This window comes from Ailuropoda melanoleuca, chromosome 16 (assembly GCF_002007445.2).
Source record: "Ailuropoda melanoleuca isolate Jingjing chromosome 16, ASM200744v2, whole genome shotgun sequence".
Taxonomy (NCBI): Eukaryota; Metazoa; Chordata; class Mammalia; order Carnivora; family Ursidae; genus Ailuropoda; species Ailuropoda melanoleuca.
Window position 1 is genome coordinate 62,002,825 of NC_048233.1, and position 21,629 is coordinate 62,024,453.

The 21,629-nt window shown below is 35.2% G+C and overlaps 1 protein-coding gene across 1 annotated transcript in view; it reads right to left on the reverse strand.

Annotated features, from left to right (window-relative positions):
• Positions 1-21,629, reverse strand: part of DCDC1 (doublecortin domain containing 1) — a 426,036-nt gene that overhangs the window by 274,999 nt on the left and 129,408 nt on the right. The window lies entirely within an intron of this gene.

Sequence of the window (21,629 nt, forward strand, 5' to 3'; positions counted from 1 at the left end):
CTTCCAACTAGACCAGACTCCTGTCTGGCTTTGCCAGAGGCTGTCCAGGCAGTTAGCAGAGTTAGCAGAGACTGGAGATGGCAAGGAATCAACAAATCAATTGCTCAACCTTATTCCCCTACCCTTCTATATGCTGTTCTGAAAGGCAGAAACTTCATGCAGTCTTTCTGGAAACACCTTATAAGATGAGCATCTGATTATTGCAAACCTGTGGCCAGTTAAGTAATGCATCCCTTAGAACTGGCTCTCCCTCCTTTTCTGACTCTCTTTCTTTTTTCTGTTTCTTCCCTGGTTTCATAAAAAAGCATTATCATGGAAGCTTTTATCTTACGCTCTGTTTTCTAGGGAGCCCAGGGTTAAACAGTGACAACATCTAATTCCTTTCCTAACATTTTCTTATTTAACTCTTTGTTTATGTGACTATTTCCCACTTCCAACCTCCATGAGCCATGGTCCCCTACTTCAACATACCTAGAATGTAAAGTTTGGAACTTGTTTGAGCACATTTTATCTATCTTGTTCACTAGGGCTTTGAAGAATGGTTGACACAGAAGGTGCTTAATAAAAACTGTTGAATAAATAAAAAGAACACAACAGCACAGCATCTAATGTCAGCCAAGTATGCCAATCTGACTGTAAGGGCAACAAGAGACTTGATGGGACTATATCTGTCTTGTTGATGGCTGTGTCCCCAAGGCCTAGTACAGTACCTGGTACACAGCTGCTCTCAAAAAATATGTCTGACTGATTAATGAATTGGAAAGCATCAGGAATATTAATGACCAGAAATTATTGGCAGGAACTGATTACTACATGACGGAATGATGGCTAAGAGTTGTAAAGGCACCAAACAAGAGTATAATTCTACCCCATTCTATCAGATTTTCAGCATCATTCCATGTTTCAAGCAAAGATTGTGATCAGGAACTAAATACTGAATGTGTTTAATCTACAAAAAGTGATAGCAAAAGCAAGTGGTAACAATAATTATTCAAGATCATGTCAATCACTGTATACATGCAACTCATCAACGTTCAAAATAATGTTTAACTCAATATATTTATCTAATGCAAGCAATTGCCTATTAATGGACCTTTAGGTTGTTTCCAAATTGTATTTATAAACACTACTCTAATAAATGACATTGAACATTTAGCTTTAAATACTTGTTAAGCGAAATCCATTTTGATACCTAGTGCCAAATCACCCTCCAAAAGATTTGCCCTATTTTTACACTCCCACTATGAGGGTAGGGAAATATCTATTTACTCATACTCTCACCAATTCTAGGTCTCTTAAGTGTGAGCAATCTTTTTAATCATTATCATAATGTTAGGTGGAAACTTATACTATATTTTGATTTTCATTTTTAAAATTATCTATTAGTTCAATTAACATCATTCAATATTTTAATGGTTATTTGTGCTCCTTTCTTCTGTAAACCTTCTATTTATATCTTAGGCCTGTTTTTCTACCATCCACCTATTTCTTATTGATTTGAAAGGGCTCTGTATCTTCAGAAATTAGGCCTTTGTCATGTGTGCTGCAAGTTTTGTCTCTAATCTATCATTTGTCTTTCAATTTTCTTCCCACTTTAATGATAAATCCTCAATATATTTTTATTCTTTTAAGATTTTATTTATTTATTTGAGAGAGAGAGCATGAATTAGAGACAGCATGAGCAGGGGAGAGCGGTGGAAGACAGGAAGAAGCAAACTCCCTGCTGTGCAGGGACCCCCGACATGGGGCTTAATCCCAGGACCCTGGGATCATGACCTAAGCCAAAGGCAGACGTTTAACTGAATGAGCCACCCAGGTGCCCCTTCATAAACTTTTTAAAATCACAAATGGGTATTAAGAGAGATGGAAGAGTGTTCTAGAGGTCTATATATAATGACAAAAGGTATGAGAAAGGTGGTGTAGATGAGTAGTGTGAACTCTGAAAAAAGGATTTTGTTGGTTGGTGGTGGTACAAGATCAAGATCAATACATGGAGTCAATCAGTGTTCATCAGTCCTCCTCACATAGTGAGCATCAAGGGGAGCAGAAGCAGGCAGTGGATAAAAGAGCAAACTCAAATGGAGACCATGATATGTCCATGAAAGATTAGGTTTCAACTGAAGCAAAGAGGTGAAGGGATGAAGGATGGAGAGAATGAAGGTTTTGTCTATAGGTCTTCTCAGGTATTGAGATTTCACCATAATCACTCCCATCTGTTTTCCTTTTGCTTGATCATACATTTTCCTTCATCCAACAGGCCCCTTACATTCCATTTCACCTGTCCAATATATACTTTTGTAAAGAAGCATATATTGTAAACAAGCAGTAGCTATATTTTAAATTTCATTGTATGCCCTGGCATGTCCAGCATATGGTAGGTCCTTTATAAGTAAGTCTTCTCTACATAGCTAAATGATTCAGTCTGATCACACAAACCAGAAGCCAGGGACCCACACCCTCCTTTTCTCTATTCAGCCAATTACAAAGTCCCACTAACTCTAACTCACCAAAACGTCTTAAATTCTTCCCTGCCTTACTCTTCACTCTCTCCATCTAAACTGAGATCCTCATCTATTTTCACTTAGACTAATATAATGGCTTTTTGACTATTCTCTCTGCATCCAAAATATGCCCACTCTGATTTATTCCCTCTCATATTAATAATTTTTTTCTTAAAAATTCAAATCTAATTCTTTTACTTCCTAATTAAAACCTATCATGGGAAAACTCCTTAGGATGACACACAAGGATGTACTTCTCCAGTGTCTGCTTCCCTTTCCAGCTGTGTGTCTTACCCACCATCCTTATCTTCTGAACTATGATGTTTCCACTATATCGACTATATACCCAACTATATCAACTATATACTTAGAGGTCCCCTTATGCCACTGTTCCACCAGGCGTCTGTTCCTTGACATAAGCCATTTCGCTGGCAGGAATATCCTTCTACCTTTCCTAAGGCCTAGGCATGCTTCACAATTCAGTTTAAACATCATGTCTTCAGCAAGCCTTCCCTGATATGTGCGCGCACGCGCGCACACACACACACACACACACACGTGTGTTACCCCCTCCTTTGTGCTACCTCAGCACACTGTGCAGATCTATATTATAACATTTGTTACACTGTAGTGAATATATTTATCTACAGGACTGTCTCTCCTAACTAAACCACTAGCATTTCAGGCTAGGGTCCAAAACTTTTATTTTTGTATATTTCACTGTTAACACTCCAAGTACTGGTACACACTTACACACTCGGTTGGCAGTAAATGTTTCTTGAATGAATGCATGCATGAATATTTGTTGATTTTCTCACCTTTTTACTACCTTTCTTCTATATGGCAGTGGGATTCTGAAAGTTAATTCCTCCTCCTACCATGTGCCAGTTTATTTGTTTCCATGGCCAGTTACAGCAATAAGAAAGAGGATACAAAGAACAATCCTGTTTGCACCAAAACCCTGTCATGTTCTGGCATACTCATTTCCACCCCAGTAAGCATCCCAAACTAAACAATAAAATGCTATATCTGAGCTTCCAAGGGTAATTTTAAAGTCCTGCCAGAGATTCAGAAGTGTTTGCGGGGAAGTTATGATGGCTGGAAAACATGAACAACAGAAAGCTATTTTGAGGATTCCACAGACAAGGTTAAGGGGCGTGAAATTTTCTAGCTGCTCAGTACATCTCAGGGTCACAGGCTTCACAGTGTAGAATCAAAGTACCAAACAAGAGAACGCTACATCTAAGTGTTTGGGTCACAAGAAAGTGATACAACATGACTCCATATCTTTTGAAAGTGATGCTTATTCAAATTTTGGGTTGTAAGACCAGAATGATAGGGTTTCTAGGATTCTAATCCTAGAAAATTGACCATAAGCTCCTAAGGGTGTGGTCTTGTCTGTTTGTCACTGAGTATCTTCCTAGGCCTAAGAAAGAAAAGTAAAATAGAAGTTTAATAGGAATATAGAAAGTTAATTTATTATTCTTTTTAAGATTCTGTTAACAATACCTGCAGTTCTCCTTTGTACATTAAATTCTTTTTTAAAAAATATTTCATTTTTTTAATTTATTTGAGAGAGAGAGAATGAGTGAGGGGAGGGGCAGAGGAAGAAGGAGAAACAGACTTCCCACTGAGCAGGGAGCCTCACATGGGGCTCTATCCCAGGACCCTGGGATCATGACCTGAGCCAAAGACAGATGCTTAATCGACTGAGCTACCCAGACACCCCAATAAATACATAAATTTTTAAAATCTTTAAGAAAATTGATAAATAAAAGAATTGAGCATCTTCCCTTACCACTGAGTAACTAAATAGCAGAGATGGGGAAATGTCTCTATGTGGAATCATACTAATTATTAAATAACAAACAAATTATTATAACTATTTTGCAAAACCTAATGACTTAATGGATCCATCAATGGCTGCTAATATCACAAAGAGAGAGACAACCAGACATATGTACCTCCTCATGAAAGAACACTGTCACCTATAATTTTGCCAAAAAATCAGAACCTGACTTTGATAAAGGCTCTGGATCCATAACCAATTTATAGGAAATACAGAGAACAGAAAAACAGGTTGAACTACATGCTGAGGATGCAATGAACAAAATCCAGATGGTAGAAAATTCTTGAAGTCAAATGAACTAGGTTGTTCAATATGTAAAATGAAAGTTGTAAAAAAAAAAAAAAAGGAAGGGAAAGGAAGAACTTGTAGATCTAAAAGACTTACGATATTTTTACCAGAGCAACAAATTATTCATTAAGTCATTCTTTAAACACACATATGTTGAGTTCCTGCCATATGCTAAGCATTGGAACAAGTATAGTAAAAATAAAAAGGCAAATACAAAAATTCCCTTCCTTGTGCAGGAGACATACAAGTGAATCATTTTTTTCATAATTTAAGCGCTAAAAGCAAGCTCTGTGCTGATCTCTACAATGATGCAGTTCATGCTGCATCAGTTTGCATTTGTTCATAAATAATAATGTACATGTTTTCACATCAGTTTGTGGCTTACTTCTCTAATTGGATTCTTAGCCTTTCCAGGACACAAATTGTGATTCCATTTTTAAAATTTTTTTCTTATGAATAGTCCTTGTGCAGGGTGCACAGAGAACAAGTGCCCAATAAATATGTTTAACAAAGAGATTGATTCCTTCTTCTTGAAAAAATAAATATATGGCATACACACCACCAGGTAAATGCCTCATTACCCTCTAATGGCCTAGTCTCCTGCAGAGAGGACCATCACACCAGACACTGAAAGCCACTCACTAGCCCTTTGGGGAACACAACCAGGAGAATAGTTTAATCTATTCATTGTGCTTACTCAACACAAAGAATCATTTACTTGATACCACCCAGGTCTTGTGGATTAAAATGTTTTGCCTGAATTTATGGTTCCAGGACAGAGAAAAAAAATATTTTGAGAAAGCCCTCATGCCAGTTCTTAGCAGGACACAAGTAGAAGGTTGATGAGCTTAGACAATGGAACTGAACTGGATAGGAGTGCAGAGTCAGGCTTGTTTGGGGCAGCTCCTGATACTAATATTAATGGGAAAATCTTCAAGCTCTGTCTTTCACAGAACCACTGAGAAGAATTAGAAAATACATCAGATATACTTAGTTCTAGCACCACTACAGTCATTTAGCTACAAAATAGCCTTTAAAAATTAAAGTTCTATAAGATAATCATTGGTAATTCTTTTTTTTTCTCAAGATACCACATGCCCTTGCCTTCTATTCAGTGTTGATGAGATTGTCTCTTGCTATGTCACACCAGTACATTGGAAATACATTTATAATTGATAGGGGATAATACAACCAAGATTTTACCCCAAAGTTCTCTACCAGAATTTCTGATGACACCAACTCAACCAATATGAATTTATTTAAATAGCTATTATTTAGGGTAATTTTTTCTGAATAATCTATGTGGTCATTTTGGAAAATTTAGAAAAGTACAAGAAAAAGTTTTACAGGAGCACCTGGGTGGCTCAATTGGTTAAAGTGTCTGCCTTCAGCTCAGACCACGATCCCAGAGTCCTGGGATCAAGCCCTGCGTTGGGCTGCCTGCTCAGTGGGGAGCCTGCTTCTCCCTCACCCTCTGCTGCTCTCCCTGCTTATGCTCTCTCTCTCTCTGTGTCAAATAAATAAAATCTAAAAAAAAGAAAAGAAAGAAAAAAAGAAAAAATTTTACATTACTGATTATCCTACAATTTATGGGGGAAAAACGCCGTATGTTTTCCTTTACACATAGAAACATGTTTTTATTCTGTTCTTTAACTTTACTTTTTAATGAATGCTATATTGTGAGCCTGCTCTGAATCATCAAAATAAGTCCATGAGCATTATTTTAATGGCTACACAATTTTACCTTATGTGTGCACCATAATTTATTTAATCTTTCTTTTATTGATGTGGAGTAAATCTTTGATTGTCATTATGCCATTTCTGCCACACCTGTACCATTTGAGGAAATGATGATCCAATGGACAGAGTATGGTGTTCAATACTGGCCCCAGCACTTACCAGTCAAGCGATCTTGAATATTTAACCACTTTGAGCCTATTTCACCATCCCAAATGTTGGATAATGTTTACTTCACTTTTCTCATGAGAACTAATTGATATGATCTATGTGCAAGTGTTTAATGAAGTATATAGTTATAAATGCTATAACTGTTTTTTGTCATCATTATCATCAAAATGAACAGTAATAAGGCCCTTAAGTATTACTGAGAGCCATATGTTATTATTCCCAACACAGCAAAGCTACACAATAATCTGCCTCTACAACTAAAGAATATATGTAAGGGTTATCATGGAGTTAATCAGCATCCACTCTTCCATTATGGTTTTAGTTTGTGTTCCTTTCACTCAACTATAAGGTTGTTTCAATGGTAGTTCCAGAATTTTACATAAAAATTGTCTAAGGTAAAAATTTTAGTTGAAAGGTGTGATTTGTTTGAGGGCAATTTCTGGCTAGCAAGTGAATTTTTTTACTTAGTGTTCTAGAACAATAAAAATATGAATTCTAAAGATGCTTTTTTTCACATTTTAAACGATTTTGAGAAAACAGCAGGAGATCACATCAAAATATAACATTATCCTTATATGGGGGACTCATGAAGATAGCAGGAGGCTAAGCTTCTGCCACTAAAGTGTCTCCCATTTGCCAGCCTTATCACTATTCCTGCCCCATGCTTTTGGCCTCCTCTCTATCCTCCTTCTCTATTCTTTAATCTGTACTCTCATCGGTGGTTTTGGCTTTTTTCTTTCTTTCTTTTTCTTTCTTTCTTTCTTTCTTTTTTTTTTTTTTCAATTAACACTAGCCAATTAGAGTGGTTCTTTTCTACTAATAGTGAACTAATCAATCCTATCACAACAGGGATCATTTTTGTGTCTGGATCTTCTCAACTGTTTTCCTTACTGCTCCCGTCTTAAAGAACCATTCCTCATTGCCAGAAATGTTTCTTAATTTATAGGTCATGATGTTTCAGGTTGTCCCAAAAGCTGACCTCTGAATAAATAATTGTATTTTTTTCTACAAAAGAGATGACTGTGAAAATCAACTTATTATTGAAAAAATAAATGAACGAAATTAATTCATATGGTGAAAACAACTGGTTGATTGACTTCTTATTCAAAGGAGGCTATTTTGGCTTAATGAAAACACAAGCAAAATATAATAGCTGACTTCAAATAAATTCTTTAACTAAAATCTCAACATCCAATTTTAATTACTTTTTCCTTCATCAATGATTCACATTTATTGAGCATCCACTGGAACAATCTGGGACCAGACAGTAAAAGCTCTCACTCTGTGAGATACCATAAAATAGCTGGAAAAGCCTCTTGAGTACTAACAAATACAAACATCCATAAAGCAAGTCATTTTGTATTACATGCACTCAGAGAAGATGAAAATTTATTTCTATAATAAGTTGGAACCTAAGTTTGTCTAAGTGTATCAATAATTTACCATTTAAGGAAATTTGGAGAGGATCAACAAAACTTAAGAATCCTAGCTAAAAATAATCAGACCAAAAGCTCATGAAATTTTCCATCAAATTTGGAAGAAGACTTTGTCTTTCAGCATGCCTGGAACTTACCAGAAATATAAGACAGGGTATCGAGACTGTCACATGGCAGATACTAATTGTTCCGATTAAAGTCTAACAAGCTTGCTTCCCTGCTGCTCTGAGAATGTCTCTGACTTTTGATCCTGACATCTGTGTCTTACAAGAATTTCACTCTGCTCTGACATTCCTTCTGATGTTGATCCAGGAATTAATGGATTGTGAAAAAGCTGGCAGGATATCATTTAAAAAATAGAATTCCTAGTGTACAAGTGATGAAAAGGTATCAGAATTCACATACTCTGTGTCTGATACCAACACAATTCTCAGGTTTCTGTGTTTGAGTTTTTTAATGCTAGTTGAAAACAGGACTGAAAATAAAATTTAGCTAAAATGTTCTCATGACAAAATCATTATTTAAAATGTTCTTTTATCATGTAGGAGAGATACATGTTTTTACAAAATACCAATACAAATTCCATATGAGATAATTTGTTCTGAATGACTTCTTTTAACATATACAGTTAATCACCTTTTTATAAGGAATCCGATGTTTTTATACAATGAAAAATTTTGAAGAAAATCTAAGAGCTTTAAAAAATTACCCAAATGACCTGTTAATATTTATGCCATTTCTCTAATAATTTATAATTTGTTTGGAAATATAGAACCCTAGTAAACTACTAATAAAAAGGAGAACTTTAATTAAGGAAAGTATCTGTAATTTTTAAATATAAAAAAGTTTAAATTAGAACTGTCTAAAGATGTGTTTTAAATTAAGGAATTCTCTTCAGGATTGAAATTTTACACATCAGAAGATACTGCCTTGCATTTCATGATTCTGGATAATTACTAGATGCCAGTGGATAACTTAAACATAGCTTAGAGTCATTGACATCAATGTGTGACAAGCATTGCAGAACATATTTAGTAATTTTAAATGGAAAAAGTAAAAGGATTTTTGAAAAAACAGGGAAAAGAACCATAGTGGCAATAATATAATTTTTCAGTAAGGAAAAAATTCTCCTTCATGTCATAATGATCAGAAATTCAACAAGTTAAAGAGGAACACAAGTCAATTTAATTGTTAGAGCTATAATTAATGTGAAAATTAATAAGGTTAGTTATTTTATTCATCTATTCAAGCAAATATCTAATTTTCACATTAAAAGAGCATCATTGTTTTTAAAAAGCCATGATTTCTGATAATTTTGTTTAGATAGATTACTCTAGTAATTTTTATACCTCATCAGTTATTTCAAGAAATAAGGTGACAAATTTATTAAAATAAGTAAAAATGACTGACAGCCTGGTATTATTGACCACTAAAAGCCATCTTACATTGATTTCTGTTATCTTATAATATTTGTTTAAAATTTTGCATATTACTTTTCATGACATGTCAAACTCCCAAGCACTCTACAAATTATATGATCAGTACATCAAAGTAAACATTATTTGCTCTTTTTTTCCCCTAAAGATTTATTTATTTATTTGAGAGAGAGAGCATGAGTCAGAGGGTAGAGGGAAAGGGAGAGAGAATCTCAAGCAGACTCCATGCCGAGCACAGAAGCCTGATGTGGGCCTTGATATCATGACCATGAGATCATGACCTGAGTTGGGTGCTTAACCGACTGCATGACCCAGGCATCCCTTGCATTACTTGCTCTTAAGAGAAAGATGTTCTGGCTCCCAAATCTCCAGTCAGGCTCTCCTTACACATCCCCTATTAAAGCATCTTCCACACTTCACAAATTCAAATGATTGTCAGTCGGCTCCATTATATTGTAAGCTCTTTAAGAGTGAGGACCAGGCGTATCATTTTTATTGTTTTATCTCTGGACTTAGATGGTATTTAATAAATGACCAATGAATAAATAAATGAATGTGTCTCCTACTAGTTTATTTCTTACTTCAATGATTTCTTTGTATCTGTCTTTTATTGTATGCTGACTCAAATACTTCTTGAGTAAGTATATAAAATACATAATATATTAAATATTAAATTAAAATTCATGTGTTATTAATTAAATAATATAGTAACATAATTAATAAATATATATCAGCTATATACTTTTTCTATAGTCATTTTATAAAAGTTGAACCTCTGTCATATTAATTACCCACCTATAGCTTAACATTTTAAGAAAGCATTGAATATTTAAAGAGATATCAAGTTTAGAAGATGCGATGTTCAAATCAGGAAGAAAGTGTCACAATATCGACAATCACCATCTGCACCCAGAATTGTTTCTTAAAGTTTCTTGACATGTGTCTTTTTCACCCAGTATCCTTTTTCTCACCTATCTTGCCTATAATAATCAATCATTAAATAAAAATATATTAAGAAGTGATGCCCAAACTATGAACAAAGACAGGAGAGGGAAAGGGGAAAAAAAGATAATGAAAAACAAGATGAAGCATTAAATCAGAAAGGGTTTGGTCACATTAAGAAAAGACTGTGAAATTTGCAAAAGTAAGACAGAGGCTTAGAAGCATGTTATATGACTGGTGGGATAAAAATAAGACAGTTGGGAGGAAAGAAATGAAAACGAAGAGAGCAAATTAGACAAGCCATTCATTTTAATCTTTAAAAGACTTCAGACAGGATGTGTCAGAATTAGCACATCTTTTTTTATGCCTCTCAGGGCTTTTTTTTTTTTCCTTAAAAGAATAACCCTAAGTTGGGCCTTAAAAGTATGAAATGGTATTTGCTTTTAAATAAATCATTTTTAGATTTCCAGTTTGCTTCAGTTTGATATAGGCAATGAAAAACAGTGACTGTGAATTCTGAGTCTGCCTCCATAGTGCATCACAGTGTCAAAAATCGCAAAAGTGGTTCAAACCATGAGCCATAAAAAATGCAAGGCACTTAAGACTATGAACCTAGGTACCCAGTGCACAAATCTCTACTCCAACCACAAGTCTGGCATGGTGGGTGCTATGGTCCTTTCATACTGACCATTCTTTAACTTGTTTTAAATGATGGACTTTAAGGTTATGTGATTTTATCCAAGCTATTCACACCAGGACAACTTTGCACTGTTTCAAATTTATAACAATGATAGGTAAAATTAAAAAGAAGAAAAGAAAATTCAAACAACATAGCCAGTCTCAAAACCAAGATAAACAACGTCAAAGAAAAGAAAGGATTAAAGTTTTTGGCCTGCTAGTTCCAAAGAATAGAGGTAGATAGAGACAGTTGAGACCCTGGTTCCTGTGGGACAATGAGGATAAAGATGTTCCACATAATCAGAGGTTCAGTGAGGGCATTTCCTTAGAAAAGAGGCTGGGGGGGGGTGGTGGAAAGAGCATCTAACCCAGTGCTTTGGATATATGATTTTATAGAAAGCCAAAGGATAAGTGAAGGGTGGTAGAAAAAAAAAAAAGAAATGGCCTTGTTGGTAGGAATTTCACAATGCATTAGAAGACTGGGTTCTGGACTCCCTGCGAGGTCAAGAAGACAATCATCAAACTACTTGACAGTGAAGGGTGGGCACAGAAGAAACGTGAACGAGAAAAAAAAAACAAAAAAAAAAAACTTTCATTTAAAATGAAATCAGAATGCCAAACCAGATGAAAATTAAATGCCAAGAAAGACAGCCATAAAACAATGAAAGATGAATTCAGTCTAGATGAAATAAGCCTTCTAGGATGCTACAAAAGATAGGTAAAGGAATAACTTATAAAGGACAAAAATTTGAAAAAGGCAAAATTAAAATTAAGGCAAGTAGATACTAAAAAGAATCAATTACAAATAGTGAGAAATGAAAATGTAGTGTCTCAAGAGAATAAAAAGACAAGCCTGGGAGAAAATATTTGCCAAAAACACATCTGATAGGGACTGTTTCCCAAAATGTCCAAAGAACTCTTAAAACTCAATAGTAAGAACAATAAGAACACAAACAACCTGATTTAAAAATGGGCCAAAGACCTTGACACCTCCCCAAAGATCTATAGATGGCAAATAAGCATATGAAAAGATGTTCCACATTATATGTCATCAGTAAAATGCCAATTAAAACAACAAGGGAATAACAATGCACACCTATTGAGAGAGCCAAAATCCAGAACTCAGAACACCAAGTGGATGGTGGTGAAGATGTGAAGCAACAGGAGCTCTCATTCATGGCTGGTGAGAATGCAAAATGGGTTTAGAAGACAGTTTGGCAATTTCTTACAAAACTAAACACTCTCTTCCCATATGATCTAGCAATTGCACTCCTTGGTATTTACCCAAAGGAGTCAAAAATTTCTGTGTACATAAAAAACTGCACAAAGATGTTTATAGCAGATTTATTCATAATTGCCCAAACTGGGAAGCAACCAAGATGTCCTCAGTAGGTGAATGGATAAACACAAACTGTGGTAGATCCGAATAATAGAATATTATTCAGCACTAAAAAGAAATGAGCAATCAAGCTATGAAATTACATGGAGGAAACTTAAATGCTTAATTTCAAGTGAAAGAAGCCGGTCTGAAAATTCTACATACTGGATGATCCAACTATATGACATCTGGAAAAGGCAAAACCATGGAGGCACTAAAAAGATCAGTGATTGCCATGGTTTAAGTTAAAGTGAGGGATGAATACACAGGGCACAGAGGATGTTTAGGGCAGTAAAACTATTCTGTATGATAGACACTATGACAGCAGATATGTATCATTATGCATTTGTCCAAACCCACAGAATTTGTAACACCAAGAGTGAACACTAACGTAAACTATGGACTCCGGGCTAAGACGTGTCAGTGTAGGTTCATCAATGGTAGCAAATTTACCATTCTAAGGGAATATGTTGATAATGGGGAGGTTTTGCATATGTGGGGACAGAGGGTATATGGGAAATCTGTACTTTCAACTTTGTTGTGAACCTAAAACCATTGTAAATAATAAAATCTATTTTTAAAAAACCTCAAGTGTGCATGGAGAAAATTAGTGGCATATGTAATCCTAAAGAAAATACAAACCCCATTTCATTTATTTTTTTTACTTTGAAATTTTTTATGGGGTAACATCATTTTATGTTAAGATTATATCCCAGGAAAAGCCCAAATTATAGAAAAAGGGGGAATTATTTTCATAAGAATTAATATATTACTTATAAAAATTGTCCCAAGCCTTTCGAATGACAATCATTCTTAGTTTTAAAGTGTTGATTCTCGGTTTGAGAGAAGATTATGCATACATTATTGGTATTGTCCGATTGGTGACTGCCCAAGGTAGCCACTGACCAAAGTAAGTTAGGTAAAGGATGAGGACAAAGTAGAAGGAAGAAATCAAAGAACTGCAACCTCTGATCCATATCCAGGAGACAGCTCCATAGGAAGTATGAGAACATGATGTTTCTAAAGGTCTGAAGGTCATCCCTTTTTTTTTCAAAATAATAGAGAAGTGTCAATTTCTCTCTACTATAAATCTTAGTCCTAAGAATCTCATAGCATACATAAGCACAACATAACTACAAAATGCAGTGATTCATACCAAAGTGTATCCAAAATAAATGAACATGTCCAGTGCAAAAGGGAACAACATAGAACTCTACAGATTTTTTTTTAAATAAATGTGGCTTTGTAAAATATATGCATAGTGCCCGGTCCATCCCCCAGATCTGAGCACTTGCCTTTTGACTACAGTAGCCCAAGCAGTGACTTGTTCTGTTTCTGAAATCATAGGGACAGTTTACAGCCACTGGCTACAGACTGACGCACCTACATAACAGCTGCTCCAGCTTCCCTATGCCATCTGTTGGTATGGCCTCCTAGAGCCTCCTTGCCAGGCCTAACTTTAGACCTTTCACTCCTACCCAGTGGCTACCCTGTTGATGTTGAGGTACAGGATCCCACAGGAACCTGCTGGGTGCTCTCATATGTATAACCTAGAAGTATGGGAGAGTTGAGGCTCTACAGTGCTAACATTTGACCAATGGGAAAGAAAGCCATTGGATAATTTCTTTCCTCTCTCTCCTACAGAACTGACAGTTCTAAGTTGTTTTTTTTTTATTTGACAGAGAGAGAGACACAGACAGTGAGAGGGGGAACACAGCAGGGGGAGTGGGAGAGAAGAAGCAGGCTCCCAGCAGGGAGCCCGATGCGGGGCTTGATCCCAGGACCCTGGGATCACGACCCCAGCCAAAGGCAGACGCTTAATGACTGAGCCACCCAGGCACCCCAGAACTGACAGTTCTGAGCTTTAGTGTATGTGACTGTAAAGGGAGTAGCTCAAAAAATTGAGGATTTAGTCACAGTTAGCAGTTGTCAGCTCTTGATGCATTTTTGCATGAACTCTTCCTCCATCTCTGCTTCCTCTTATCCATTACTTCTACTCTTGAAATTATCCTCACTAATAAAGTAATAGCACAGAAGTCCTCTCCCTCATGCTTTGTTTCAATGCTATTTGACCAAAGAGCAATTAAATTAAAAATCAATTAAAAGATAGTTTTAAAAGAAGAACAAAACGATGTTCGAAAACTTAAAAATACATTCCTAAATCAATTACGGGATAAAGGGACATCACAATTAACCTTACAAAATATTTAGAACTAAGCCACAATGAAAATTCTACACAGGAGTGTTCTGCTAAATATTTGAACAATCAGCTTTCTGGCAGAAAAAACAAAAACAAAAAAACTGACTTTTAGTGCTTGCCAATTTCTGTCGTATAAACACTCCCACCATGGCCAATTTCAAGGTATATAACATAAATATGGAGTTGGGAAGAGATGCATACAATCAGCTCCTGTGAGCACTGTGAGACAACTGCAGCATACCACTGATACTACATGTCAAAATTTGTGGGATAAATCAAAGCTTTACTTAAAGGCAAATGCAGAGTTTAAATATACTTATTAACATTAAGAATGACCTAAAATAATTAATTTAAGTGTTTAATTTAGAGGCTAGAATAAGTATAACACAATTTTTTTTTTTAAGATTTATTTATTTGTTTTAGAGAGAGAGCTAGTGATGTGGGTAAGCAGGAGGAGGGGCAAAGGTAGAAGCCCAGAGAAGACTCCCCACTGAGTGAGGAGCCTGAGGCAGGGCTTGATCTCAGGACCCTTAGATCATGACCTGAGCCAAAACCAAGAGTCAACACTTAACCAAGTGAGCCACCCAGGTGCCCCATAATACAATAAATCTAAATAAAGCAAAAATCCATGAAATAGAAAAACAAAGAAAGAGAAAGGATCATAAAAACTAGACTAAATCTTTGGGAGGAAAATGGTAAAATAAATTACAGTCTAGAAATATTGGTTAAGAAAAAAAGAAAAATCATAAATTAAAAATATTAGGAATGAAAAAGAGGACATCATAAAATGGTACAGAAATTTAAAACCTGTAAGCACATAGTGATAATTTATACACCAACAAATACAAAACTTGACCAGAAATGATAATTTTTAAGATACAAATTACAAAAAATATTTAGGAAGCATTAGAAAATTCTGGAAAAAATTTTAAAAACTGAATTAGTAAGGTAATATCTCCTTCTACAACAGATACCTGTTCCAATAGTTTCACGGGATAGTTTTTATAAACCTATAAGGAACATATTACATAGATGGAGATTTTCATTGAAAAGAAGATAATAGTTGGGCTATCAAACACCTGCAGCAAACATCATTTTAATGAATAATCTCATTTTAAGGTCAACTGATTAACAACATTAATTCCATATATAACCTTAATTCCCTTTTCCATATAATGTAGCATATTCACAGGTTCTGGGGATTAGAACATGAACATCTTTGAAGGCCATTCTTCTGCCTACCTCAATCTTCTAAATCTTGTATTAAATTTCTTCTTAGGAACCTTTTAGAATTTGCTGTTTTTAGATACATTTTTTTCTATGACATTTTCTAATTGTTACTTACAGTATACAGAAAACCTATTGGTTTTAACTTATATATCCTAGTTAGCATTCTGAAGACCCTGGCAACTTGAGGTCCTTCATTTTTCCTGTATTTTGGAAAAATCTCAGTCATTTTTTCAGACACTGAGATTAAACTTTCCCCCAATACAATCTATAAGTTCAGTACGGTTATAATCAAAGTTCCCACAATTTTTCAGAGAATTTATAAGCTGATTTGTGGAAGAGAAAACAGTCAAAAATATGAAAGATAACTTTAAAGAACAAAGGAGAAAGGAGACAGTGGGGTACTTGCTCTACCAAATATCAAGACTTATTATAAAATTATAGTAATTGAAAAAATATGGAATGGACATAGAGCCTAAAAAATAGAATGGAATGGGGCTCCTGGGTGGCTCAAGTCAAGATCTCAGGATCCTTAAATTGAGCCCTGCATGGGGCTCCACACTTAGCGGGGAGTCTGCTTGTCCCTCTCCCTCTCCTTTTGCTCCTCCCCCACTCCTGCTCTCTCTCTCTCTCTCAAATAAATAATATCTTTTTTAAAAAATATAATGGGACAGAAAAGAGAAGCCAAAAAGAGACTCACATATATGAAAACTTGATACATGACAAAGATGGCATTATAATCTACTGTGAATAAATATTTCATAATAATAATAAATGTTGCAAACATCATGCCTTTTCATATGGAAAAAATGGCCTATATAGTCATCACAAATTTCAGATAGATAAAAGACTTAAGCATTACAGCAAAACTTTAATGGAGAAAATACAGAATGTCTTTATGGCCTTGGAGATAATAGGACATGCATGGGAGAAGATATTTGATTTGCAATGTAAGGATTAGGATACAGAGTATATGAAGAACTACAATTTAAGAGTAAAAGATCAAATACCCCAATAGGAAAAGAGGTAAAACATACAGACAATAAGAAGAGGTAAAAATGTCAATGGACCAGAAATAGATGAAAATAAGTTCATTTCACAAATAGTGAAAGAAATGCAAGTTTTTCTGAAACATAAAGAAAACCACTGTCATAATGTTTTACACCCATAACATTGTCAAAATATAAAAGCTCTTCCCCCCCAAAAAAAGATTTTCCCCTTTATGTTAAAGTTTGTTCATTGTTGTAAATTTCATTTCATGTAAAAGAAAGCATTCTAAAGAATTTATTATAAAAAGGGGGCCTAAATATTTTAAAAATGGGATGTGAGTAGATTGAAAACTTTTCCCCAAACCAATCAAATGGTTTATTTACAAGGTAAGAATAACTAACATTTCTCAACTTTGTTGAGCCTTCAAATTCAGTCATGCCGGTTCAACCATCTCAGGTAGAGGCAGCACTGACAACACTCTCTGTGGACTTTGAATTTGGACTCAGTGGTGCATCACTACAGGCACCACCATATCTATGAGAGCTTCCTCGTAATTCAGCAGCCCCCTCAGTCACATTGTGAAACCTCTGGGTTGGAAGAATCATGAGCCATATGTAAAGATAATCATTGTATTATTGTTTGCTTGACTGAAACAGGTGTCAGCAAACTACAATCTGTGGGCCAAATGCAACCTCTTGCCTGTTTTTGTAAATAAAGTTTTTTAGAACACACCCATTCATTTACATATTGTCTATAGCTGTTTTCATGGTACAACAGCAGAGTTAGACAACTGCAGTAGAAATTGTATAATGTGCAAAACCCAAAATATTACTATCTGAATCTTCCCAGAGAAGGTTTGTAGACTCTTGGTCTAGAATAAGATATATATTTTGCCTTCTAAATAACCATACTGTAAACAAATTTAAGAAGTTAGGTTTAGATTTCTAGGTTAAGAATTAGCAGGGTGTTATTTCCAGGGTTAATTTTGCTGAATCAAAACAAAGCAAAGGCACTCCATCTACTTCTTTTAAGCACAATTTTTATTCCCTTGGGCAAAGAAGAGTAGAAGTAGATATTATTGATTTCTTGTATGAGTGCCAATATTAATTCTACTATAAGAGTTTGAATGGTATTTTTAAACATATTTATAGTCTATTTTGCTAGGGTTACATGTAAATATTCCTAATCGCTTTAATTCATCTTAGCCCTCTTAGCCTTAACAATATAGGGTTGCCAGATTTGCAAATAAAAAACTAAAAAGCTTCGTAAATTTCAATCTCAGATGAACAGTGAATAATTTTAATATAAGTATGTCCCATGCAATATGTGGGACATACTTATATTAAAAAATTGTTTGTTGCTTATCTAAAATTCAAATTTAACTAGATGCCCCATAATTTTTCTGGCAATCCTACCACCATCCCAAAAGCTGAACCTTACCCCTCCATAGCTGTCTGTGAACATTCCTGGGACAGATGAATTTTATATGACTTTAACCAAACTTTTAGAATATACACTTACCTCTACCTTAAAGGCATATAAATAAAGCATCATCGATGGATGTTAAAGCCACTAGGTAAAAAGTTTATAGGAAATTGGATATATTCATGTTGCTCAAGTATGATGATGCTACTCACAGGGGAAAAATGTAACTGTTCAATGTTTCCTCAAGTAAACTGAAAATGGGATAAGCAGACATTAGATGGCTATGATATGAAACAAAGTGAAATACAGAGCATTTTTGCCAAAATGTTTAACCTGAATTTATCCAAGCCCTTAGATAAAGGAATCCAAATCTGGACCCATGGATCACAGTCCAAGGGGTCTGTGAATAGAATTTTGGGGGTTCGTATCATTGGATGGGGAAAAGGTGAAGTCTCTAACTTCTAATTAAAATTTAACATTTCCTTTCATTACAAATATAGACAACAGATAACAATAGGCTTAGGAATATTTGGGACTTTTTTCAATAGAAATTACAGTTATTTTTATAAAACCTTACAGTTGTGAACACACACACACACACACACACTCAGCTTACATTCATCTTTGAAATAGAATCCAGTGGAAGCAGAATTTTGTTTACAGTTACTAAAATGTTTCAATTAACAAAATCCTACATTCCAAAAGACTTGGAATACATACTTTAATACCTATGGCAATGGAAGGCAATATAGCATGGCATGCCTTGGGAAATTATTTAACCCTTCCGTGCCTCTTTCCTCATTTGCACAATGGTGTAAAAATAAAACTTGTACGGGGTTACTGTAAAGATTAAGAGAGATAACAAATGTAAAACCTTTCATATGTGTGAATGGCCCATAATAATCAGCATAAGGTATTTGTTATTAAAACCAAATATAATTCTGATTATAAAATTTACAAGGTATAAAACCAAGCTAAGCAGAAGCTAAACCATGTGTACTTCATTGATAATTTTTTCCTTCCCAACTGGAAATTGTGCCATAAATAAGTATCGATTGAGCTATACTGTATGTAGCTAAACAACCCGCCTACATCTGTTCTCACAAACTGAACCCTTTTCTCTATTACATTGGATGAACTCTCTATTCTCCTGAAATTATACAATTGGTCTTCTGCAAAATAAACTTTAAAAAAAATTGGTCTTTTGCATCATCAGTTTCTTTATTTTACCTGATTACTTCCATTAGTTTGCAAACATTTCTTAATATAATTCACTTTAAGAAATCCCTCCGCTTGCCATCCCAGCAACCAACCACTCAGTCCCTTCCACTTTTTTACTCTGCTTACTGCAATACTCTTTTATTAAAAAGTTATCTTATACTTCCTGTCTCCTTTTTCCTACCTCCCTCAATTCTCTCTCAAATCAGATTTTCATCTCTACCACACCACCCAAAAGTTTCTTACCAAGGTCACTGACTGACATCTTGTCAAGGCCAATGATAATTCTCCATTGTTTTCCCATTTTAATCTTCAGCAGCATTTGATATATTCATTCCCTCCTTACAACATTTACTTCTCTGAGCTCTGTGCCTTAACAATTACCTATTTCTTCTCAGCTCCTTTAGTTCATCCTTCCTTAACCAGGCCTCTGGATATTGGAGAATCCCAAGGTTTGTCATCTGCCTTTCTCTACCTACCCTCCCATATTTGGTAATCTCAACCATTACCGTAGTTTCAAATACTATCCACATACTAATAGTTATCAAACTTGTATCTCTCTCCCAGACCTCTTCACTTATATATCTACTTGCCTACTAAACGTCTCCACTTAACTATCTAATGGCACATAGTTCTTCCCTCACCTCAATCATCCCCACTCAGTGAATGGGGCCAAGATTTTGGGCTCAGACCAAATAAGACACACCCTCCATTCTTGCTTCTCCTTAACGTCTGAAGTCTAATCCAACACTATATTTTGTCAGGTCTATTTCCAGTATATATCCTGAATCTTATTATTTCTCATATTTCCACTCTTCCAACTCTACAACATAGTCCATGCAAATCAATTTCTGCCTGAATACTTCAGCAGCTTCCTAAGTAGTTTCATATTCTCCTACAGTCCTTCCTCCACGGAGTCAGCATTCACCTCCAAGATCAAAGTCCCCCAATATCTTCCAAAAATAAAATACAAACTCCTTACCATGCTTCATAAAACTCTCCATGATCTCCCCCTCAGTCATCATACCCAAGCCATGATTACCTTATTTCTTCTGTACCTTAAATGTACCACTCTTTCTCATTTCAGGACCTTTGCAATTGCTTTTCCTTCTTACAAAGCTCTCCCACCACATGTTCACATGACTGGATCTTTCTCATCATTCAGGGCACTACTCAAACATCACTTCTTTGGAAGTTGCCTTATCAACAAAAATCAACCCCCTGGCCATTTTCTGAAACAGTATCCTACCTTCATGTCCTTCATGTTGATAGTATGTATCTGAAATTAACAGTACCTGAAATTATCTTGTTTTTTCATTTGCTAATGTTTTATTTTCTGTCTTCCGCCTCTTTAAGCTTTTTAAGGCAAGAACTCAGTCTTGTATACCTCTAAATTCTACAATTCCTAGTGTGCTTAGCAGATAGTAGGGACTCAAATAAATACATGCCATTTAATGTGAAATTTAAAGTGTTAGGGAAACTTGACATTCAAATGGATACTTGGAAATTCAGAGTTTGAATTTAAGCAAGTAGTAATTGTAGAAACAAAAAATTTTGAGTCCCTGGAATAGAGGTAGATGTAAACAATATTGTTCTAAGAAAACATACTTGGGAGGGGAAAAGGGCAGAAATTCTTAAAAAGGAGAACACAGGTGAATGGTCTCAGAAAAGTAAAACTGGAAGAGTTCACAAAAGCCAGATGGCTTTCCAAAGTAATTAAATACTGGCAAATATTACAGAAAAATAGAGGAGGATAGAAGAAAAAAAATCCAGTGATTTTAACAACAAGGGGTATCATTACCCTTTTCAACATTTAGTAAATTAACTATTAAAAAGATTAAAAAATAAACTTAAATGATATCTAAAGTCCTGAAATATCTATAATGTGTGGTTGACATATTTCAGAAGGGCAGCTCTTGCATAGTGGGTTTTAGTCAGAGCCAACTGAGGCAAGAGTTACAGTCTAATTGTGGCAAAAGTCAGTTAAGGGGTTGAGCAATGACTATGTGGTGAGAAACTTAAGGCAGAGAATAAAAATTCTACCTCTGAGTTTTTTAGCAACAAAAATATAACACTGGGAAGGTTTGTCAAGGGAATAGAAGATTTACAGAAGGATTTCTGCTAGGACAGGGGAATAAGCATAAAGGGGAGAG